Raw genomic sequence first — 26,065 nt, forward strand, 5'->3', positions numbered from 1 at the left:
ATATGTTTATCCCAGGCATGTTTAAATTCAGTTACTGTGGATTTATCTACCACGTCTGCTGGAAGTTTGTTCCAAGGATCTACTACTCTTTCAGTAAAATAATATTTTCTCATGTTGCTTTTGATCTTTCCCCCAACTAACTTCAGATTGTGTCCCCTTGTTCTTGTGTTCACTTTCCTTTTAAAAACACTTCCCTCCTGGACCTTATTTAACCCTTTAATATATTTAAATGTTTCGATCATGTCCCCCCTTTTCCTTCTGTCCTCCAGACTATACAGATTGAGTTCATTAAGTCTTTCCTGATACGTTTTATGCTTAAGACCTTCCACCATTCTTGTAGCCCGTCTTTGGACCCGTTCAATTTTGTCAATATCTTTTTGTAGGTGAGGTCTCCAGAACTGAACACAGTATTCCAAATATGGTCTCACCAGCATTCTATATAGCGGGATCATATAGGTTCTGAACCTTCTTTTTGCAAGACAGTTGCTTTACTACTGTGTTGTAATGTCATTAGTACATCAATCCTAAGAATGGCACACAAAAAATTCAGGAAAAAGATTTTACACAGTGACATTCCCAAGAATATGCATATATAATGTCTTTCTTGTAGTTTACCTCATAAATGATACATTCATTCATTTTTTAAAATTTCAAACCAGTATCTAAGCTCTCTGAATAGGTACCGTAATAATCACAATAGGCTTTGATTTATTCCATGGAAAACTCTTTTATTATTCTTACGAAAATGGAGCAAATTGCCTGTGAATGTTGAGGACCTGATGTCATAAATTTCATTCATAAAAAGAATAATTGCTCCAACAATTAAATTGAGACTTGTTATCTGTTTCTAATCAAGTCCTTAAACAAACAGTAGCTCTTAAATGATTAAAACCCTCTCCCAATTGTATTTGATGGCATACTGTCATATTGACTTGCAATAAACATTCACCAGGGCCTTTCTGTCCTTAATGGGCTTGTGAAAACTACACAGTCTTTGGCTGTCAGCAGTAGAGATGAATAGAGAGAGAAATGTGAGATGCAATATTCAGCATTTCATTAGACATCTGCTTGTTTTATATTTGTTCGCAAAGCTTCTTTTTTATTTACAAACTACTTGAAAGTATCATAAATGGAGAGTTTTTTTTAATGTAGCCTGGGTTTGCATTTCTCCCCCTTTTTCTGTCTTCTCTCTCATTTTATTTTTATTTTTTAAAAGACTAAAAAGCATTTATTTATTTATTTATTATCCTTGGAGAGGGGTGGCATACAAATAATAATAATAATAATAATAATAATAATAATAATAATAATAATAATAATAATAAGTGGATAAAGAAAAGACCTGGTCATGACTTACAAGTGGAACACTCAAAAAGGAGACAGAAGGACTAATACTGGTGGCACAAGAACAGGCCATTAGAACAAATGCTGTCAAAGCCAGAATTGAAAAATCAACAGACGATCCAAAGTGCAGACTCTGTAAAGAAATAGATGAAACAATCGATCACATACTCAGCTGCTGCAAAAAGATCGCACAGACTGACTACAAGCATAGACATGATGCTGTGGCACAGATGATCCACTGGAACTTGTGCTGGAACTACCATTTACTAGTGGCAAAGAACTGGTGGGATCATAAGCCCGAAAAAGTGGTCGAAAATGAGCAAGCAAAACTACTGTGGGACTTCCAACTTCAGACTGACTCAATTCTGAAGCATAACACACCAGACATTGTGATCATGGAGAAAAAGAAAGTATGGATCATCGACATCGCAATCCCAGGAGACAGCAGAATTGAGGAGAAGCAGCTAGAGAAATTAGTGAAATACAAAGATCTAAAAATCGAGCTGCAACGACTCTGGCATAAGCCTGTGAAAGTGGTCCCAGTGGTCCTTGGCACGCTGGGCGCAGTGCCAAAGGATCTCCGCAGACATTTGAAAACCATTGGAATTGACAGAATCTCCATCTGTCAATTGCAAAAGGCCGCTTTATTGGGATCGGCAAACATAATTCGCTGCTACATCACGCAGTCCTAGGTGCTTGGGAAGCGCCCGACTGGTGATGAAATACAAAATCCAGCATAGTGATCTCGTTTACTGTGTTGTACTGACATAATAATAATAATAATAATAATAATAATAATAATAATAATAATAATAATAATAATAATAATAAAATAAATTTATTATTCTCTTTAGCAGGCTTATTAATTATATTAACATTAATCAGTTTCTCCAATAACACAGAATTTAATTCTTTTGAAAGTGTGAGTAAGTATGAAAACTTTTTTTTTAATAAAAGGGGGAATTGATATTTGAAACTGAGTTTGATACACCTAAGAAAAATATTGTGGATTTATCCAATTTAAACATTTAAAATGCTTCAGCTGAAACATTTGCTTCAAGATATAAAACCTAACTATTGAAGGGACTTCCTTTCTTAAAGTATTTTCTGCCCATCTAATAAGATCAGGCAGAGTGAAGGAATGCCAGAGACCTTCAGTTAAACAATGTCAACCATCAGGACCTTTAAAATGTACCTTGTCTATCACAGCACCTACTCCTGGAACAATGTCCAGACAGTAACCTCACCCCGATGATATTTCAAACAAAATTTAAAACTTGGGTTTGTTTCCAAATTTGTGGGTAAGTTGTTGTTTTTTCCTTTTATATCTTCCTCGTTTATATCTTCCATATCAGTTGCTCAAGTTTTTAGATATAAGCAGCCTCTAAGGTTAATTTTAAAAAATGAGAACTTTTTTTTATCCTGATGCTGTTTCTGCCACAGAAACCCTGAATTTGTTAACCGTCTGGGAAGAGTGGACTGTGGGTTCATGCTTTATTACTATCTTTTAAAAATAGAAAGACATAATTAAGTGTCCTATTTTGTACATCATTTAGAAGGCTGCTTTAAAACTGTAAAGACTACTTGATCTTAACATATCATCTCGTGTACATTAGCTATCTGGGAATCTTTATTGAACATTTTATGATGAAGAAGATGCAGTTAATGAATCAGTATGTCAACCCAGATAGAATGAACTATTCAACCGTTGCCATATTTGGAGTTGAAATTCATAAGATTTTCAACCCACTGCTTGTCAAGAATGTATATGTTCTGCTTGATTACTTCCCCAGCATTTGGAATGCATCAGAACATCACAAACTGTACACCTGTCATTAATATTTAATGGCCAAAGGAATCATGATCAAAGCTGGAAGTGCAAATGTACAGGTGATTAAGGTTAGCAGTAGGTTACTAGTTTCTGTTTTTAATACTTAAATTTAAGTATTAAAAATAAGTCAACATGACAGATGTTTGATTAATTTAGTATTACATAATTATTAAAAATTGTTTATTGAGATAAGGATAAAATATAATTATGAATAACATGTAGAAATGATGTTATAGCATAATATAAGAAAAGATGAAGATTGAAAAATAGAAAAATATAAAGATTAAATATGCAATATATTTTTGAATAAGCTTGATATTTGAAAAGATGAAGATTAAAAATATGTAACATTTAAATAAGAAACACATAGAAATGGGATATAAGAGATAATAATTAGTGTTAATGTGTGTGCGTTTAGTCAATTTACTATTATATAATTATGAATAAATTGTAATAAGGATAAAATATATGTATGAATAATATGAAATGAAGTTATAAAATAGAAAATATAAAGGTGGAAAAATAGAAGAAAATATGAAGATTGAAATATGTAATTTTGAAATATATTTTGCAAGGGAAAATAATGATGTGGAAAAGAGGATAATGAAGTTATAAGTTGATTTTTGATTAATGTTTAGGAAATAAGTGAAGTTAAATATATTAATATTAGGAATATATAAGTTGGGAAATGACCACATCTTTGTGTGTTGGAACTAAAATAAAGAAAAAAATGTAAGAGGGGAAAAAAACTAAAGACAGATATTAAGAGGAAAAGAAATGTGAGATGTATTGAAAATGAAATGATGATGGATTGTAATTTTGTTAAAAAAAAACAAGAAATATTGTTAAGAATATTGTATGGATGTATGAAACTCAAGAAAGCAAATCCTCATGGCATGAGATGTTGAAGGAACAAAAACAAATAAAATTTATTTGAGAAAAAAAAGAAAATGTAGGGCTAAATACAGTATCAAACTTTGTGAAAAACAGCATGGGGTGGGGGAGGAAATGCCTTAATTAACCACTGGAACTACAAGAACTCTCTTCACTCTATGTTGACAAGTGGACAATCAACTGTGGAAATTAGTTTTCTTATCTAGCCAGATTGCTTCAAGTGCCTTGACAATTCTGTCCAGTTCAAGGCCAGGAGCCACCCAAAAGGAATGGCACTAAATTATCAACAGGGCAAAAATATCCTGTGCTCTGGCTGATGTGGCCACCTCCAGCTGAAATTAATTTTGTGAAGATGTGACACACATATAAATCAACACTGTACATGTATTTGTGTGACTGGATATCTCTATGCACAAGTAGTTTCTGATAGATTAATATATACATTATATCTCTCTCAGAAGTTACATTTCAAAAAAGTGCAGGTTCATGATAGCATAGTACTGTAATTGGATTACTAGGCACTGATTAAACAGTCTATTTGTACCTTAATTTATGCCTTATCTGCATATACCAATCATTGTCTCATACACTAACCACTGTCACACAATGGAACATAACTACTAATAAACACCCACAAAGCTTCCATCAGAAGAAGTAAGTGGAGGAAAGACAAAAGATGGGGGAAGATCTAGATAATATTATGTATAATATCTAGATAACATTATGTATAATAATCACTGCCTTACTCTGTGGTTTCATCACCTAACCTCCAAAACTTTACCCTTAGACTGTCCACTGTTGACCTCACCCGATTCCTAAGAGGTCAGTAAAGGGTGTGCATAAGCGCACCAGCGTGCCTTCCATCCCTGTACTAATGTTCCCTCTTATCAGTACCCATCTTATGTATATAAACAATGTTATATCTATGTATATTAGCATACTTGACAGACGTCCTACATAGTTTAGGACCAAATTACTTACAGGACCGTTTCCTGCCTCAAGTATCCTAGCAGCTGGTTAGATTCCACAGAGTTGGCCTTCTCCAGGTCCCGTCAACCAAGCAATGTTGCCTGGCGGGGCCTAGGGGAAGGGTCTTCTCTGTGGCAGCTCTGATCCTTTGGAATCAACTCCCCCCAGAGATTCGCACTGCCCCCATCCTTCTGGCCTTTCATAAGGTTTTGAAAACACACCTTTCTCAGCAGGCATGGGGCTGTTGAGCATTGACATCTTGCTCCATCCAACAGTATGATTAGGACTGGATGAATTTGGATGAATGGATTTAATGTTGGGAATTTTAAGTCTTCGGTTTTAGAGTAGGGTTTATAATTTTATCTGTAATTTTGTATTGATTTTATGTCCTGGAGACGGGCGGCCTGGAAATTTGATAAAAAATAAGATAAAATAAAATAAAATAAAAAATAAAATAAAATAAAATAAAATAAAATAATAAAATAAAATAAAATAAAATAAAATAAAATAAAATAAGATAAGATAAAATAAAATAAAATAAAATAAAAAATAAAATAAAATAAAATAAAAAAATAATAAAATAAAATAAAATAAAATAAAATAAAATAAAATAATAAAATAAAATAAAATAAAATAAAATAAAATAAAATAAAATAAAATAAAATAAAATAAAATAAAATAAAATAAAATAAAATAAAATAAAATAAAATAAAATATAGAGCTGCACTAAAAAAAAGGAAAAGCTAGCCTCAGGGAAGGAAAGGAGAAAGGAAGATTTTCAACAGGGAGAATAAAAGGGGAGACCTGTTGAGATGTTACTAAAAGGTTTAAATTCACCTGGCAAGCAGCTCGTCATAAGCAATGAATATTAGTCTTTAGCTTAATCTTCTAAATTTGTGTACTCCAGGGGTGTCAAACTCAATTTCATTGAGGGCTGTGGTTGGATGTGCCCAGGTGGGTGTGGCCATCTGGGTGAGCATATCCAGTTTAATGCCACTCACTGGGTGTCGCCCACTGGATGGGCATGGGCAGACACCACTCCCCAAACTGCTGGCATGTTTCCTCTTGGCACTGAATAGACCAGGCCGAAGCCATGCTGGCCTGATGTTTCCTCTTCACATTGGGTATACTGGGCCGAAGCCATGCTGGCCTGTCCCTTACATTTTCCAAGATGCGGAATGGGCTCGCAGGCTGGATGCAGCCTGTTGAACCTATGTTTGACATCCCTGATCTACTCTATAGCTATTTGAACATTCTCCCATTTACTTGTTTTCAAATGAGCAGAAGCAAATGCTAAATAACTCCTATAATTTATCAGCAATTCTTTCAGAGGAGAATGTCCATCCTTGTGTTGGGTAAATGGAAGGAGTCTTAAAATGGAAGGAGATGCCATGTGGCGCAGGTCTGATAAGACTACTGCTTCCTTTACTGTGGATGGTGGATCTTTAAAAAGGCAGGAAATATCTACCACTTGAATTAATATTTGCTGTCTGGTCTAAAGTTGGTTGCTAATGTTATACCTGATACATTAGTTTGGACTTCTCTAGATTTAGCGTAATGCCATATTTTCATTATGCTCTTCACTTTAATTACTGGAGTTGCAAATCACTTTTATTTTTAGCTATCAGAATAGGTTACTGATGTTTCCTCCTGCAATTTCATTTTTAGTGGCTTTCCCATTGTTGGTAATAATGAACCAATAAAACATGGATCGATGAAAAGAGATTTTATTAAAAAGGAATAATAAAATATAATAGCGGTTTGCAAAATGCAGTGGGTATCCCAGCAGAGATTAACAAGGAGCTTCAGCCAGGAAGCCATACCCTTAGGTTTTAAAAATATGCTTTAGATACAGTTGCTACCCCAACAGCTCAATTCCCTTCTCCTTTGGACCTATTGGATAGGCCCTCTGGAGTTACAGCTAATCCGGTACACCTAAAAATACTAAATCATCAGCATATCCTGTGCCTACCTGTACCTATCTGTTATCAAAATATTTTGTCTATGTAGCTTCTCTCAGCCAGCTAACTAAGAAATGTGCAAGAGAAATGGGAGGATAGTTTCTACAAAACCTAAATAGTCTCTGGGCGTCACGCGACTTTCATTGTCAATGACAATTTTGATGATATTGATATTTATAAATATTATGGTATTTTTTCTTCTAAAAAGATTTATAATGCAGGACAGAGATAATTTTCATACATATGTTTTTTACAGGAGTATATGTGTTATAAATGCTTAACTATTACATATACAATTTATATATGGTATGCTTGTGTGTATGTCTGTTTAATAATGGTTTTTTAAAAAATATTTTAAATTGTAAATTATTAGATTTGTTATAAACTGTTTTTATTGTGTTGTGAGCCGCTCCGAGTCTACGGAAAGGGGCGGCATACAAATCTAATAAATAATAATAATAATAATAATAATAATAATAATAATAATAATAATATAACAGCATAATATATTGTACAATAGAAGAAATGATTATAGCATAATCCGAGTCTGCGGAGAGGGGTGGCATACAAATTTAATAAATAAAATAAATAAATAAATAATAAACGCCCCTCCATTTGTTACCATTGCCTTCATTACTGTTTTACTTTTGAATTTTCTTATTTCTTACACCATAATACTCCATAGAAACTAGTTTGCCTTTCAGGAAGAGTAAAAATTTGTATTTTCATATTTCAGAGGACATGTGACAAAATCACGGCTAACGGGGGAAAAAACCCATGAGCCCATGAGCAATCCTAACCACTTTCTCACAATCCCCCCCCCCTGTATGTTTATTGCAACCTCTGGCTAGGATTGTTCATTATTATTAAAGTTTTAGAAATCACTTTAGCAGAATAAGTTCCCCATCCTGCTAAAGAGAGTGAGCTGCAATGCCATGTCGTTCATAGGGGAAAAATTTTAAAAATAGGATTCTGCTTCAATGTCTTCTAAATGGATGGTGATCACTGTAAATATTTCTCCTACTAATAGACATAACTGAAAAGAAAGAAGTGCATAACATCTCCTATTGTAGAAGGCCACATGTGCTCTTGATATTTGAACACGATCATTTGCTTCCTGTTATTTGAACAAGTTATTTGCTTCCTGAGTCAACAAAGATATGTGCTAGGCTTTTATTACCACAGCAGGGAAGGATTATGTACCCAGAGCAGCTGTTAAGTAGCAATAAGATCACTATGAATGGTTTATAATACACCCTGTGCGCTGCACAGCAACACAGAGATGCAGTTGCTATCACAAACAGATTGGCCTTCTGCATATACACATACTCACACTCACATTAACCCTTAGAATAGTTTATACACATAATAAAGGAACAAGATATACTGGTAGTCAGGAGCAGATTCCCATTCCTGCTGCTATGTGCACATGTTCACTTCTCCTGCATGCACGCATGCGTGTCCCAGTATGTTTTTGCTTCTGTGCATGTGAGATTTCAGCAATTTTTTTGCTTCTGTGCATGTGAGATTTCAGCATTTTTTTTGCTTCTGCACATGCGCAGAAGCAAAAAACCGCTGAAATTTCTCTTGTGTGTGTGTCCCCTCATAAGATTTTCCTTCCTGCACATGCACAGAAGCAAAAGCCCATTGGGACATGCGTGCGTGCATGCAAATGAAGTTAAGCCATGCACGCAGCGCAACTTTCGCTACCAATGTGTCGTCCCGATCCGTACCAGTAGCAACCCATTGCTGCTGATAGTCCTTGATTTATGACTGGTGGCTTAATAAACATTCAGTTATGATGGACTGAAAAAGGCAGTTACAAACCAAATTAAATGTTTAGGGGGGACTACCCCTCCCATTCCCACATGACCATTTGGAATGTTTTTAAACTGGCCCTTATTTATGGCCAACTGCAGCATCCCGCAGTCATGTGACTGTGATATACAAGGTTGGTATTTTTGCTGAAAACTGTCATTTATTTATTTATATTTCATCCATCTCTCATCCACCTCTCATATTTACTTCTGGTTTCCGGTGAAAAAGATCCATTGCAGACAATGAGTACAGTACTTGCTTAACAACCACAGATTCACTTAATGACTACATTGGCTCGATCATCACAATAAAACATTGCAAAATCAGGTCCGTCATGTGGTGATCCACTTAAAAGCTGGTGCAACCATAATTCCAGGCTCAGTTAAAGGAAAAGGTAGAAAGTTTCAATAACACTCAATGGCTTGAGGGTTTTGTGTCCCCAGCAACAGCAGGGAGAATAGCTGTAGACTCTCTAAAACAGTGGGAAATCTTGCCTCACTGATTGGTTGTTGAGTAATGACAACCCAGGGGTTGTCCGGACTGGGGGGGACACGCAGTGGGGTAGAGAAAATGGAGCTCCATCCCAGAGCATCCAATTTGCACTGAAAGATGTTGAAAGAAAATGCAGGGTGTCCTGCATAAGCCACCCCCACAGTGTGGTAGTAAAATTTTGGTAGCCCTTCACTGTGACAACCTGTTATAAAAGGAGTTGTAGGAGGGTTTTACAGATGCTCTCTCCTTATTTTAGTCGTTATGCATTGGGTGGTTTTATGTGTTTTATTGCTACAATAAAGTAAGAACTTTTCTACCTCTGAGCTTGTCCAGTATATAACAGAGAAGATGACCGAACCTGCAGAGATGGCCAAATTAACTTCTTTGCTTAGAAAGAAAACAATACAGGCACTCCTCAACTTAAAGCAGTTCATTTGGTGATTATTCAAAATTACAATGGCACTGGAAAATGTGATTTAAGTTTTTCAGAGTTACCACCTTTGCAGCATCCCCATGGCCATGTGATCAAAATTCAGGTGCTTGGCAGCTGGTTCATATTTATGTCCTTCGACGCATCCCAAGATTATGTGATTCTCCCTTTGCGACATTCTGACAGGCAAAGTCAACAGGGAAGCCAGATGCACTTAGCCACTAGGTTACTAATCTATTCACTAGGTTACTAATCTATAAACTGTGGTAAGGAAAGTTGTAAAATGGGGAACAACTCATTTCACTAACATCTCACTTAACAACATAAATTTGGGGCTCCATTGTGGTCATAAGTCTAAGATTACCAATATCTACATTTGTATCTGACTGGAAACCCCTTAGAGCCTTTTTTCATAAAATGGAAAGAAATGCACCTATGAATTATGGTTTTTACGATTACAAAATACTGGATAATAGAAAATGAACTTCCTTTTCTAATCATCGAGTAAGAGGTAATTTTGTCATTGTACTTAAATTTGCTGCAAAGGAATGGGAAGCTCATTCTTCTTATTTCTTTGTCTTTATTCTTTCTGTACTTTTGTCTTTTTATTTTCTTTTTTTGGTAGTTTGTGGGGGGTGGGGTGCAATTTTTTAAATGTATTTTTTGTGTGCAAAAGAATGTAGTAAGGTCCCAGGAATCCATCCACCAATTATCCTTGTCAGTCCTACACTGAGACCTTTCTAAGCCATTCCAAGATTATAAACACCTGAAGATTCAGATCAAGAAGCATACATTCATGAATTACAATGTATATTTCAAAAATATCCTCTATGATCTCTTTAGGTGATTAGTTTTGTAATTACTAAAAATACTTAACTAGTATTTTATGTATATCTTCAAATTTCTTGGAATAGATGTGGTCTTTAAAAAGTTTTGTTATACAGAAATAAAGGAAAGAAAATACAATAAAAGGGGGAAAATATAATATTATTTGGGCAGACTTTCCATTACCTACATACCAAAGCAGCTGAAAAGCAGAGAGCAATATGGAAGTAAAGCTGTCTTTCCCTCAATCTTTATTACTATATGTCATGGTTAATAAAGTCAATGTTCTTCATATTTTGATTAGTTAGTTACACATTTTTGTTCTTATGATCCAACATTACATGGGCATCTTTCAATCTTGTTATTCTTCCCATATCCCAGATAACTTGACACAACACAAACTTTTTTCCCAAATCATAAAAACACATTTTTATGTCAATGTCTATAAAAAGGCATATATTTCTGAAGTAGAATTATAGATAAATCATATTCCCCACACAGTATATAAAATAACAGTTTTTTAAAAATATATCTTCTGTCATTTGCTGGAGATCTGCCCATCTGAAATAAGAATTTATGATCCTGAGATTCCTTGGTTCACGATTCCTCCTTCCTCCAAATTCACTAAATCTTAGAGATTTGGAATAAGGCATATTGCTCTCTCTCAAGTTACCTTCAGTCCTTTTCCAGCAACGCTTTGTTTTGTTTGGCCAATGCTTATTCTAGAAGACTTTATGTATATGATTCAAATAGTTTGGAAAGATTCCCATTGACATGAAATTGTCCAGGCAGTGTTTCTTCTTTCGTAACCACCCTAACTGGGATTGATTCCTTAGTTTTAATAGCTCTGTTGATTGGTTATTCTCTCGTAAACGGCCGCTCACATTCCATGAAGACTCTAAATGTTGTGATATTAAAAGTTTTGGCTGAGAGCTGAGCAATGCAGATACGAATTTATTTTTAATGCTTTTTCCCCTGACTGATTAAATTCCGATCTTCAACACACACACACACACACACACACACACACACACACACACACACACACACACTAACTGGATAGCAACCAGTAGCAATGACTTTGTGAAAAAATTGCACAGAGCTTTGAAGGAGTGTTTTACTTCCATGAAAATATATGCAGGTAGTCCTTGACTTATGCCAACAACTGAGCCCAAATTTTCTGTTAAGTGAATTTTGCCCCATGTTATGACCTTGTTTGTCTCAGTTTTTAAGTGAATCACTGCAATTGATAAGTTAGTAACCCAGTTATTGAATCGGGTTTTCCCATTGACTTTGCTTATCAGAAGATTTCAAAAAGTGATGGCAGGACCTTGCAACACAACAGTGGCCATAAATATGAACCAGATGCCAAGCTTCTGAATTTTGATCACAGGTGATCATGGGGATGCTGGAAAGGTTATAAGTAAGGAAAGTAGTCAAAAATCACTTTTTTCTGTGCCGTTGTAATGGTGAATGGTCACTAAGCTAAATGTAAATTGAGGACTATCTGCTTCTAAGCTTTATTTCAAAGCTACACTTCAGAAAATACTTTCTTTCTGTCTCTTGAAAGTGAAGTGGCCACATTCCGCCACATTTCTTGGTGACGCAGTGCTTAGAGTACAGTACTGCAGACTACTTCTGCTGCCTGCCAGCTGCCTGCAATTTGGCAGTTCAAATCTCACCAGGCTAACAGTTGACCCAGTCTTCTATCCTTCCAAGGTGGGAAAAATGAGGACTCACAATGTTGCGGGGGGAGGGGGGGCAGTATGTTGACTCTGGAAATGGATTAGAGAGGGCTGTAAAGTACTGTAAAGTTTGTTTATTTATTTATTTATTTATTTATTTGTTTGTTTGTTTGTCAAACAATTATAGGGTGATACTTTGTACATATAAAACATTAGATAAGTAATGATAAAAAGTAGACAATAGGACAGGGACGGTAGGCACCATGGCATGCTTATGCACGCCCCTTACAGACCTCTTAGAAAGGGGGAGAGGTCAATTGTAGATAGTCTAAGGTTAAAGGTTTTGGGGTTAGGAGTAGAAATCACAGAATCAGGTAGTGCATTCCAGGCGTTGATTACTCTGTTGCTGAAGTCGTATTTTTTGCAGTCAAGTTTGGAGCGGTTGACATTTAGTTTAAATCGATTTCGTGCTCGTGTGTTGTTGCGGTTGAAGGTGAAGTAGTCGTTAACAGGTAGGTGGTATATAAGACTAAGTGCTATTGCTCTTCCAACAGTTCCCAAAGATTGAAGAAGTTGTTTCTGTCTGTCCCTAAGAGCTGACTAACAGACTAACAGTTGCAAGAGACCTTGAAGGTTTTCTAGTCCAACCTCCTGCTCAAACAGGAAGCCCCATGCCATTTCAGAGAAATGGGTGTCCAATCTCTTCTTGAAAAATCTCCAATGATGGAGCACCCACCACTTCTGGAGGCAAACTGTCCAACTGGTTAATTGTTCTCATTGTTAGGAAAATTCTCCTTAATTCCAGATTGCCTTTGTCCTGATGATCAACTTCCATCCATTTTTTCCCATCCTGCCCTCAGGCACCCTGGAGAATAGGTGGACCCCCTCCTCTTTGTGGCAGCCCCCTAAATATTAGAATATTGTGCTAGAAGACTCTTATGCGAGTGTAAAGCTTTTCCCCATTTTACTGGAAATGGTAAGATTCTTTGTCATGAAACACTGCACATCACCTCTGTGTCGTCAAATGCCTTGTTGTAGGATTGTAAAGCCACCCTAGCACAGACTTACCGTGTTATTTGGTTAGACATTAGGTTTTTATTTATTTTTATTTATTTTATTTGTCATACAAATATAGTATTGTATTGTATTATGTTTAACATAATATAAGTATAAAGTAGGGATAGAAAAGATAAAAAAGACATTTGGACAGGTACGGTAGGTACAAAGTGCCCCTATGCATGCCCCAATTGTTTTAGTTTGAACCCCAGAATAGGGGGAAAAGACCACACTATGAAGCAGAGTATAAAAAAAAACCCCAAGTTTTTAAAATGGAATTTCCTTCCACTTAGGCGTTATTTTCTTCTTCTGAAAGTACAGCTGCCACCATTGTAAATATACTTTGCCCCAGGAGGAGGAGCTGACCTGCTTTTTCCTACTCCCTCCCCTTCTTGAATTACTAACTGGATTCTCCTACTTTGCTCTTCCCACCCTGGGGCTACCTTAAAGATACAGAACTTAAGCCTGGCTCGGATGCATCTCCCGTTCGATTAACGGCGATCAAGAGAGCATCTCCTACCTACACACATTCGCCTGTCCGTCTTCAAGTACACCCCTCCCAAACAGGTAAATCTCTCTCCTCTCTCTCTCTCTCTCTCTCTCTGTCATACACGCACGCACGCTTAGCGAGGATTTGCTACCGACTGTAGGTGTTAATTCGCAATAATAAGCGCGACACCTAAAGGAAAGTCCGTGTGTACTAATCGGAGGGTCGGTGTTGCTGCCAACAACATCACACACAACACACGAGTGCAGCAGGTTAAACTTTACTGTCTGGAGACAAATTCCTTTTTCGGCATTCCCGTCCAGACACCTGCCTAAACGCACAGGTGACAGCTGTAGCTCCTTCACAGCCAGAGACGGCGAGGCTCCATTGTTGCACACCTGGACTGCTCTCCAGGAGCTGGTTTTAGCCTGGGCGGGTGGGGGAAGGTTCTCCCGCCCGTCAGAGTCGCGCTTTCCCTCGGGTCAACCGGAGCGCCGCAAAACTTTTCGGAACCGCTTCGGTCCCCTCCTGCTCCTCCTTTCTCGCCGCTCCTTTTGAGTGACGCTTCCCACCGCCCCCGAGGAGGGACCGCCTGGCCCCGCCCCTCGGAAACTCCCACCGAGGCCACCTCTTGCCTCTCCCACTGAGGAGCAGGCGGCGGCTGCCACATCTGGCCGGCTGAGGTGTGAGAGAGGAGCCAGCGCGGCCCGTCGGCCGGCGTGGCAGGACTTTCCAGGGAAGTCCTTGGAACCAACAGCTTCAGTTCGGTCGACTCTGGCCGAACCTGACGGGGCCGTTTGGCCACGCGCGCCTTTTTTTTTTGCTTCCACTCCCCGCGCTTTCCCCTTCCTTCGCTTCCCTCCTGAGCAATTCCGAGGATGAGGAGGGGGAAGGGAGGAAGCGTTGCGGGTCTGGCTGCCTCCGAGCCGTCGCTTGCGTGAAGCCGAGGCGGGCGGAGGAGCCTTCGAAGAGCCCCCTTTCCCCCACCCCAAAGGGCAGAAGCACCAGAGAGGTCTCCCGCCAGGTAAAAATGCCAGGTGAGACGAGAGGAGGGGGGCGCGCGGACGAAGGACGCCTCTCTCCCGGGTCCTCTTGCTTTCTGGCTACACCCGCGGCTGAGGGAGAGGAGAAGGAGGGCGGGCGCCGCCGTCATCGCGTCCTAGGGATTCCCGCGGTGTGGAGGAATAAACTCTTTTGTTCTTCTACGGATCCGTGTGCGGGGGGAGGGCGGGGGGGAAGAGCCGAAAGGTTCGCGGGAGAGGGAGGGGCGGGGCTTGGAGGCTCGAGGTTTTGCGTCCCCCCCCGCCCCAAATAAAATAGGGCGCTCCCGCCTTTTTCGGGGGAGCCGCTTGGTCTCCTTCGGGTCCGCCCGTCTTCTCCTGCAGCTGCTACATCCTCTTTTGTTTGACTGGCGAACGTTTGGCCAGTTCTTCCCTTCGGGGTCTTTTAGCTAAGCTGCTTAAAGGCATGGGAATGGGAAGAAGCGTCTGGGATGGGTTGATTGGGATAGTTTCAACATCTCTCTCTCTCTGTCTCTCTGTCTCTGTCTCTCTCTCTCTCTCTCCGTTTAAAGAGGCTTTAAAAACGCTGGGTGTTTGTGCGCATATGCACACAACCAACAGTTTGTTCTGCTCTCCGGCTTTCCTTAACAGCCAAAGACGATCCGAGTAAAGAACACCGGCTGTACTTGGGTTGACAGACGTGTCGTGAGGCGTTTTCGGTTCGTCCTGAATGGCTCTAGGGGTTGTGGTCTCGTCGGATTTTTAAACCAGCCCGCTTCTGAAACAGATCGTTCACGCTCCGATGACCTGCTTAAGAGTTTAAATGGACCGTAAATTTGAACATAAAGGTGAGCATGAAAACAAGTTTTACGCATAAAACAAGGAATAAAGCTGAGCGTAAAACAAGTTTCTTAATTGTAGTGTTTGGGAGAAGTTACAGGATTTTTCTGATTTGCATGAGTTAACAAGTTATGGAAGAGTTTTCTAAAATATAATACCTCCTACATATGTTAATCTGAACTTAGCAATAGCATTTAGAACCATATACTGCTTCCTAGTGCTTTTAGAATAGAATAGAATTCTTTATTGGCCAAGGGTAACACAAGGAATTTGTCTTGGTGGATATGCTCTCAGTGTACATAAAAGAAAAGATACATTTGACAAGAATCATGAGGTACAACTTAATGATTATAGCAGTCAAATAAGCAATGAGGAAAAAATATTAAGACAAATTTTAAGGATACAAGCAACAAGTTGGAGGAAATGGGTAATGAGAATTATGAGAAAATACTAGTAGCAATAGTAGTGTAGACTTAGTAAGTAGTTTGACAGTGTTAAGGGAATTATTTGTTTAGCAGAGTGATGGCATTCAGAGAAAAAAACTGTTCTTGTGTCTAGTTGTCTTGGTGTGCAGTGCTCTGTACAGCCCTGTACAGCCCTTTCTAAGCCGTTTACAGAATCAGTATATTGCCCCCAACAATTTGGGTCCTCATCTTACCCACCTTGGAAGGCTGAGTCAATTTCTGTCATTCACCAAGACAGGTAGTCCTTGATTTATGACCATTCATTTAGCAATCATTGAGAGTTACGACGATGCTGATCCAAGTGACTTATGACTGCTCCTCACTCTTATAGCCATCTCAGGATTCCTGCAGTCGCATGATCCAAATTCGGGTTCTTGGCATCCAGTATTTATAATGGTTGCCATGTCCTCAGGCCATGTGATCATCATCCGTAACAATCTCAGTGAGCTTCATGTAAGGAAAGGCAATCACTTAACCACCATGTGATTTGCTTAACAGCTCTGGCAGAAGGATCATAAAATTGATCATGGCCATGTGATGATTCATTTGAAAAATTAAATTGCTTAGAGGCAGACGTTCCGGTCCCAATTGTAGTTGTAAGTCACAGGACTACCTCTGTGGCTAAAGATGATGGAAGTTGCATCCAGTGTTTGCAAAGAGATTAATACTCAGTTGGAGAAGATAACAGACATATATGTCTTTGCAAATTGAAGTCCCTGGAAAACTAAACTTGAAACCTTGGATGGTAAAATTCTGAATAAATTGAAGACTTCAGACATTCTGCATCTAATTAGAGAAATATCAGGATCTATGCTGCTCAAAAAAATAAAGAGAACACTTAAACAACACAATATAACTCCAAGTAAATCAAACTTCTGTGAAATCAAACTATCCACTGAGGAAGCAATACTGATTGACAATCAATTCCACATGCTGTTGTGCACATTCAACTTTGTACAGAACAAAGTATTCAATGAGAATATTTCATTCATTCAGATCTAGAAGGTGTTATTTGAGTGTTGCCTTTATCTTTTTGAGCAGTATATTTAATGCTGGTCTTTCTGTAATATAATTTTTTTTTAAAAAATTCTCAATTCAAATATAGTTCTGAAGATGTGTTTTAGTCATAATAGTCCCTCCCCTTGTTAAATCCTGCCCAATTCTTTAATATTGCCTGAATGAGTTCCTGCTGTTTACTTGGCAAGGATTTTCAGAAGTGGTTTTCCATTGACTCCTTAGGGCTATTGAAACATCAATTATTTTACTATTTATGGCCACAGCTAATGTTGTAGGATTCCATTAAAGGAAAAATGTTCAAGTGGCTTGGAATTTTCTTGAAGTTTCTTAAAATTTTATTACTTGATATGTTATTTTGTACTTTGAAACTGGAACATGCTCTAATATTCCAACTTTGGCAGATAACATGTAAAATGCATTGAATAATAGAAGTGTTTCCGCTTTGATAATTAATTGAAGAAGCTCTACTTAAAAAAAGGAAGAGAAAAGCTACATTGTAATCAAAGAGAATAGTTGAAAAGTTCAGCAATACTTCTTTGTTTTATTCCTAAATAGAAGCATTTTAATGTCTATATTTCCATTATTTTCTTTTGCAGCAAAATACCTGTAAGAGTATAATTAAGAGGCAATTTGGATAATTTAATGCATGAGTACCAATTAGTTTTTGTTCTGAATAAAAAGCAGTGTTCATATAGAAGAAAATGAAATGAATTGGAGAAAAAAATCATACATTTTTTTCTATCTGACGCTGAAATATATATTACTTGTTGCTCATGGTTGGATTATTTGTGCAATCCTGATGGGAAAATATGATAAGATTAGCATTAATTGAATTATGCTTTCAGTTATGGAAAGTGTGGGTCACGTAAACAGTTCATCATTTCCATAAACAGGTCATTGACTTCTGGAATATATCTGAAATGAGAATGCAGTTTTAGATCTTTAAAATGTCAGTTTAAATTACATGGATAAGAACATCCTAGCATATTGCTGATTCACATCAACAGTTCCCCTTTGTGAGCCTTTTCTTTGGAAGTGCAATTCTATTTTTCAGCCTTTATTAATTTGTTTGTTCTGATGTCCAGTAGCTCTACCGGAACATGCAGAAGAGTATTGTTTATCTATAAATTTTAAAACTGGAATGTGTCTATATAGTGCTACTCATTGTCTCACTGAAGTACATTCTCTTTTGTCATCTTGTCACTTTTCTCTCTGCATGAACTAAGACAAGACAGCTGACATTAGGAATCGAATACTTTATGGGTGACTTTTTCTGATGTGGATATGAATCTCCTGTTGGAAAAATGTTGGACTCTGTAAGTATGAATAATGCCATGCATTAATATGCATACTAATATATAATTCTTGATACATGTGCATTGGAAGAGTGGGGGGAGAGGATATTTTTATGGAAGAACTTTTTCCATTATAGATACTGATTGACACATAGAAGAATACAAGATTGGTAGTATAAATGTATTGCACGTTTTGGATAGGATTTTTTTTTTCCAGCTCAATGTGGAACCAACAGGAATTAAAATAAGATTGCATGCAACATAAAAATTAGTAAATTAGTACTATTTTTTTTTCTGCATATGGCTGAATGTACTTTGGCAAAATGACTCATCCTCCTTTCTTATCTTAAATTCTTGATAGAAGTAAAAACATATACAAGAACGTAATTCAATGTGAGTTTTATGAAGACAACCTTAAAAAATCGTAACCAAATTTGTTAAGCTAGTGAAGGTTATGGTAATAATAATACATGTTTATTATTATAATATTGCAATAATAATAATTTATTACATTTATGATCTGACTCCCAGCATCTCCATCTGAATTTTGTTTAGCATGCTACCTTGACTTTTGATGATACTCTAATTTTGCATCCTGAAATGTGGAAGCACAGCATGTTTTTAGATATCTCATCCTACAAAGTTACTTTATAGCCTTTAACCTGTTGAATGAAGACTGATATACATGTCCCAGGGTAATGTGGTAAGTTTCAATGTGAGTCAGTCACTGGGACCAAAGGTTTAGTCTTTTGAGTTTTTGGACTTGTACTGGAGCCTATCCTCAGGTAATTTGTCTCCCTCTAGAACAGTAATGGCGAACCTATGGCACGGGTGCCACAGGTGGCACGCGGAGCCATATCTGCTGGCACGCAACTTGTTGTCCTAGCTTAGCTCCAACATGCATGTCTGTGCCGGCCAGCTGATTTTTGGCTCACACAGAGGCTCTGGGAAGGCGGTTTTGGCTTCCAGAAAGCCTCCGGGGGGATGGGGGAGGGCATTTTTACCTGACCCCGGCTCTAGGGAAGCCTTTGGAGACTGGGGGGGGGGCAAAACAAGCCTATTGGGCCCACCAGAAGTTGGGAAACAGGTCATTTCCGGCCTCCAGAGGCCCTCCAGGGGGGGATAGGGGATGCTGTCTTTGCTCTCTTCAAGCATTGAATTATGAGCGTGGGCACTTGTGCATACACAATAGCGCAAGCCCACTCTCTTTCGGTACCCAAGGAAAAAAAAGGTTCACTATCACTGCTCTAGAATGTCAGCCTGGAAAGAGAGAAGTTCCCTGAAGATGGGCTTCAGTATGAGTCTGAAAGCTTGGAAGACTTTAATCTGTCTTTGGATTGTCAGGTGTGGTCAAAGACAGTGATGGTGAAACCTTTTGTCATTGTGTGCCAAAAGCGGGGGGGGGGCAGCATGGGGTGGTAGCATGCATGCATCCCCACACTCATAATGCAATGTCTCCCACGCGCATCATCCCCATGCACATGTACATCTTAAAATATGGACTCTTACTGGAAGATTCTGAACCAATCACTCTTGTCTTGGCCCAGTGTAACTCATGGTACTCTTATCTCATGAATACATTTATAACACTTAATTTCTTATATATAAATAATGGGCACTGTTGCATTTTGTAGATTAGGATGCACTAAGTTGTGGTGTAGTAAGGCACAGAACAGAATGAAGTTTTATTGTATTAACCAGCACATTTTGGAAATGTGGTTTCTTTTTCAAAGTGTTGTAGTTAAAAGATACAAAAAGAAACATAAAATATATACTTACAAATATAAAATGTTCAACTTCTATTAATTCAAAAGTATCTCTTATCGTAGAATAAAAAGTGATGCTATTTGCAGAATATGTTTTGTACTTCTTTTTATATTATTTAACTACAGGGTCTTTAAAATGGACCCACTAGTCCAAATAAGTTATATAATACAATATAACTTTGTCAGGTAGTTGTTTTTATATGTCATTCTAATTCATTGCTGTTTTAATATTGCCATGATATGTAGCAAGCATAGTAATTATGGTTGATATTATTTCTTGTGTAAAAGGAAAGATGTACTTCAGCTTTCACATAAAGAGTGAATCATATAATTGTGATGGAAAGACAATGTCAATGTCAGAAGTCTTTTTTCTCCATAAAAACCTGAAAATAATTGACAAAACTACATCATTATAATTTTCTGAAAAATGGTCAGGGTCTCATAACCATTGTAAAGCATATGTTGCATTATTCAAAAGATAGCTGAGTGAACATCCCGTTAATAATCGAAAGTTTTTAAAGGCCATATTAAATGAATCCTTTTATTTCACAGTTAAAATGTATACAGAAGAGATGGGAACTTGAGCACATTCCTTTAACAATGTTCTGCTTTGTACCACAATTAACTTTAACAGTTAATATCATATGATGAGAAGCATGATAATTTTTCAATATGTTTCCTACAATCAAAACTTTTTAATTAAACTTATGACAACTTTGAAGAATTAATTAAGAAATTATCTGAGTAGGGAAATAAAAACTGACAGATAATTAATCTTTGCATTAGTTAATTCCTAAAAAGAATGGTGGCCCCACCGTGCGAAGAAATCCATGTTAAATAATATAACTCCCCTTGAATCCCATATGGTTGGATTGCTGCTTAAGAGGTGTAATCTTTACAGGGGAGCAATTCATGGGAGCAACTGCCACAGTAACCAATGGAATAGTTAGAGGAAAGTATAATATTAATAGAGAACCTTATAAGCAACAGCCATGTTCTAATATCATTAGAATAACATAATTATGTTGCAGTGTAAACATCATATACAGTATCCAGGTGTTTCAATTGCTACTGATCCTTAGCCTTTGTCAACTACTTGTTTAATGTCACGGGAATCACTATCTTTTCAAATTATAGATATGCCAAAAAATTTAGGATCTAATACAAACCCAAAAATTTGGGTTCAGCTTATTTGCAGATAGGCTGAATCGTAAATAGATGGGCTGAATAGATGGGCTGAATTGTGAATATGTTATACGTTTCTAAAGTAACCTTCAAATGTTTAACCAAAATATCATTAAAATGTGCCTCCTGTAGATAAGTCAGTTGTTCAAATTTAAATCAGAATTGGTTCTGGAAAACAACATACAAAATAGGAAAACAAAATAAGTCCTTTAGAATATATTGAAGAAACAAGAAAATTTGGAGGGTCAGGTTTATTGGGTGGTATATTTTTCATGGTGTGTTGGTTAAAAATGTAAGGATTACTTATCTGTGGATGGGATTTTCCATGACTACATGCAATAGCTTTTGATATCATATGACTGTAAAGACTCAGAGTATGATTAATTGATTAATTATGTACCATCAAGTTGATGTTGGCTCTTCAAGACAAATAGAAGGATTTTCACCAGGATGATCTAGCACTGACCTAGCCTTTCGATACTTCCAGGAGTTGCATGCACCACTTCTGTAATTAAGTCCATCTACCTTGCATTACCAGGTAGTCTTTGATTTACGACTACAATTGGAACCAGAATCTCAGTCATTGAGTAAAGGTTTAGTTAAGTGAGAAAGCATGTGACTGCTTTTCTCAATGACCACAATCCAAGCACTCCCACTTGTGGTTGTTTAGCGGATAGCCACAGGTAAGGAGCATGGGGTGCATTTGGAGAGAGGGTGGAGATCACACAGAAGTGGCTCTTCACTCACTGATATCTCAAGCTCATTGATATCTCCAGCTCTCCTTTGCATCATTTTTGGGCCCAACATATCTGGCAAACGTTTCTGAGACATGTGGCTAAAGACACATGTAAATTCACCACAAAAACTGTCCAAAAAAGGGGCAAAGGGGCAATAGTAGCAAAATGGAAGCAGTCTGGTGTGTCTCTAGGAAAACTTGCCATGGCCAACTCAACTTTCTTTGTCCAGTTTGCCATGGCCAACTCTGTATATAACTCAATGCAGGATAAAAGTTACACTAACATCAAAGAAATGGTGGAACAGAACCATTAATGGAAAACATTCAAAAAGAGAGATGTAAGGAGATGTGAATGACAACAATTAAAATATTTTAAAAATTATTTTAAATGCTTAAATTGAATTGTTGCATTTTCCCAAGGTGAGCTGGCTGCACGAATTTCTCCTATTTGATGCTGTTCCTGCAGCCATTCATCACTTGGTGCATTGAGGATGTGAAAGGGGTATAAGATAAATAGGTGCACAGTGTCGGATGGTGGAGAAAGAGAAAGATGAGGGAAGAAGGGAAAGAGGGGAAGGGAAAAGGGGTGAGTGAGAGATAGCAAAAAGAGGGAGATGAGGAGGCAAATCAATGTGCCAATGGAAGGATGGAAATGAGTTGACAGTAAGAGAAGGAGCTAAGGAAAAGGTCACTCAGGCCAGGAGGTAAGTGTGTATATATGTGTGCGTGAGGGGGGGAGGCAGAAATAGAGAGGAGAGTGTACATGTGTGTTAGTGCATGTAAAACAGGTATGAGTTTGAGAGTAAGTGTGAAGAGCAGAAAAAAGCAGGAGAGGGAAGGAGACCAGCCAGAGAGGGAAGGAGACCAGCTTGAAAAGCAAAAAATGGAAGGAAGGAGGAGAAAGTAAACATTGCCAACATTTTTCTCTTGGGCTCCCTGTTGCTCTGCTGTATTTTTTCTGGAGCCATCACTACTCCATGAGCTCCATTCCCCACAAACAGACTTGGCACCAAGAACCTCCAAAACATGCCCCACTGGGGGGAAAAAGCCTATCTAGGGCAACATTCTGAATCCCACAGGGACATCTTATAAATTCCATTGCTGAAGTCCAAGCAGAAAGCATTATCATCATTTCAATCTAGCCACATCATTAAACACTCTGAAAATTCTCAGTTCTTCCCCAATAGCATGTTATTAAGTCCTATCTGATCTGTCCCCAGGCGTTATATTGCCAATTGCTTTACATTGTCTACCCATGGAATTTTTTTGAGAAGCTGGTGAGGAAGGTTGCAAATGTTCCTCATATGATGATGGGATACTTGGCAACTGGTCATAAACACCCAGATCACAATCATATGACTGTGGAAGATGGTGCAATGTTTTGTAATGGTTAGAAGTAGTAAAAGACCCGTTCCAAGGCCATTGTTAATTTGAGCTGTAGTTAAGAGAGAGAGAGAGAGAGGATAGATAGATAGATAGATAGATAGATAGAAAGATAGATAGATAGATAGATAGATAGATAGATAGATAGATAGATAGGTAGGTAGATAGGTAGATAGATAGATAGATTTTATAGGCCGCTCTTCTCCTTGCGGACTCAGGACAGTTCACAAGAATAAAAATAAATTTGTTTGTTTGTTTGTTTGTTTGTTTGTATGCCGCCCCTCTCCGAAGACTCAGGGCAGCTAAATACAATAAGTATAAGTACAAGTAAATTAAGTTCTAACTGTAGTTATTTTCTTTTTCCTTTCTCCTTTACTAGCACTACATTTCTCAAAAGATTTAGGTCTTCACTTAATGTTCTATCAATTTCAGGTAGAACTTTATGGTAAAGCTCAGCAACTTATTCTGCCTCAGTAATTGGAACATAAATTTGGGTAGCCGTTATGTTAAAGGATTATAAAGCCAGTTGTTATGCATTGATATTATTCAGTCATTGATTGCATTGTACCAAAGTACTATCTTTGGGTATATCCTCTTTGACAATGAAAGCAACATTATTCTTGCTTTATTTTAGGGTCTTGAATAACAAATAGTATTTGAAAGTGTTCAATTCCAGTCAATTTCAACATGCAGATATCTGTATGTAGCTGATTAACTTTATCTTTTGCTGAGTTGAGTTTTCCTGTATTTATACTTTTTACATTTTGTGTTTCCACTATAATTCTTTGTACAACTGGATTATATTTTGCTGCATGGCAGAAAAGTAGATGTTTCAAAGCTTTCAACCTAGCTGTATCATAAACACCATTTCAATCTCCGAATCCTCGGATAGGGGCGGCATACAAATCTAATAAATTATTATTAATTATTATTAATCTGGCCATTTCAATCTTTTCAAACCCTATTTCAATCTAACCATATCATAAACACACTGAAGGTTCTTCAGCTCTTCCTCAGTAGCATGTCCTGAAGTCCCATTTGATCTGAGGGGCCCATCCTCCAAAGTATTGGCCTGCAGTGCCATTATTTTGCCAATTATATCAGGGATGTCAAACTCAAGGCCTAGGGACCGGATCTTGCCCTCGGATTGCCAAAATCTGGCCTGCAGAGCCACTCTGAAAATAGCAAAGTATTGGCCTGCAGTGCCTCTGCCAGTGAAAATGGAGCTTGGGAGGGCTGCGTGTGGCTCTCTTGAGCTCTATTTCTGCTGGCAGAGGTTGCAAGAGGTCATCACAGCCAAAAATTGAGCTTTTGAGAACTGCAGGTGGCACTTCCAAGGTATGTTTTTGCAGGAGGCTGTAAAATGAACATCCATCTCCAGAATTGCTTCTGTCTAATATATGTGCCTGTTCGCTTTAACTGGAAAGATAAAACCTAGATGAAATGTTTAATTTTTTAATTTTTTTCTTTTATTTATGTGATCATCTCAAATTCAAGAGAATTGGCAGCTAACAAAAGTTAAAAACGCAACAAAGAAACATGTAACAGTAAACACGCACACACACAATCAGAAATCAAGGTTAAAAAAAAAGTAATAGGAGTGTAAAATATTATTGATGTATAGTCCCTACATTCTTTGCTCATCCCAAGGACATCCCTACTCTTTATGAAGCACAATAGCAGGACCTGAAGGTAGACACAGCAGGATAAACAAATGCACACACACTCACATTGCTGTGTGTACATCTTTCTATTTCTAGAGAGATTTTTATCTGTCTGTCTCTGTCTGTCTCTGTTCTGTCTGGGTTCCCCCAGACCTCAACACCAACTGGAAAAAACAGCCAGACACTCTGGTAAAAGCCAAAAGTACTTTATAGCTGGAAAAAATAAACACAGAGGAAAACCTGTTCTTCCCAACAGACAGGCTATAATACTTTACAGCAGAGTCTTAATGTCCAGACAATACAGCAAGCTTCTTGCTGGCACACCCACCCCAAGGTTACAGTAGTCAAAGGCACAAACCAGGATTCCAAGACGCCAAAGTTCACAGCCAGGTCCCAAAACTCTCAAAGATAAAACTCCACAAGCCAGGAAGGGTGGGTCTGCCTTTTAGCCTTTCCAAAGAGCACCACACCCAAACCCAACTGTTGCCTCTTTAATGCTGAAAGTACTTAGCCAATTGATCCCTTCTCTGAGTAGCTCTTCTCTGTCGCAGATCAATTATGGCCTGTGCATTTTCCTCTAAGGAATCCAGGCTGCTTGCTGGGGAGAGCTCCCTCTGGGGGGACTCTGGCTGTCCTCCCTCTTCTTCAGCCTGGGATTCCTCCTCCTCGTCTGCCTGCACCTCCTGTTCCTCAGCCTCTCGAGCTGGAAACCGACAGAAGATCAGCCATTCCCTGAGGGGCCTCAGACGGAACCACAACAGTCTCTCCCCTCCCCTACCTTTAGTACCTCCCCACTTACAATATTTCACAGGTATATGGATAGAAGTAGGAAAATAAGTTGTTTTTTTTTTCAAATTCCCATTACATATGTCTGGGAATTTTGATCTAAATGAGATGGCAGGTGTATGATGGTGTATATTCA

The 26,065-nt window shown here is 38.0% G+C and overlaps 1 protein-coding gene across 3 annotated transcripts in view; it reads left to right on the plus strand.

Annotated features, from left to right (window-relative positions):
• The window catches only part of TMEM200A (transmembrane protein 200A), an 85,640-nt gene that overhangs the window by 15,992 nt on the left and 43,583 nt on the right, over window positions 1–26,065 (plus strand). The window contains exons 2-4 of one of the 3 annotated variants that reach the window (XM_070733497.1): window positions 13,756–13,872; window positions 15,445–15,641; window positions 18,341–18,430. The gene's annotated coding sequence lies outside the window, so the exon portion shown is untranslated. Of the gene's footprint in view, window positions 1–13,755; window positions 13,873–14,161; window positions 14,830–15,444; window positions 15,642–18,340; window positions 18,431–26,065 lie in introns of those variants that run through there. The other 2 variants (XM_070733495.1, XM_070733496.1) reach the window with 2 other exon arrangements.

Source organism: Erythrolamprus reginae, chromosome 1 (assembly GCF_031021105.1).
Source record: "Erythrolamprus reginae isolate rEryReg1 chromosome 1, rEryReg1.hap1, whole genome shotgun sequence".
In the NCBI taxonomy this organism is placed as follows: Eukaryota; Metazoa; Chordata; class Lepidosauria; order Squamata; family Dipsadidae; genus Erythrolamprus; species Erythrolamprus reginae.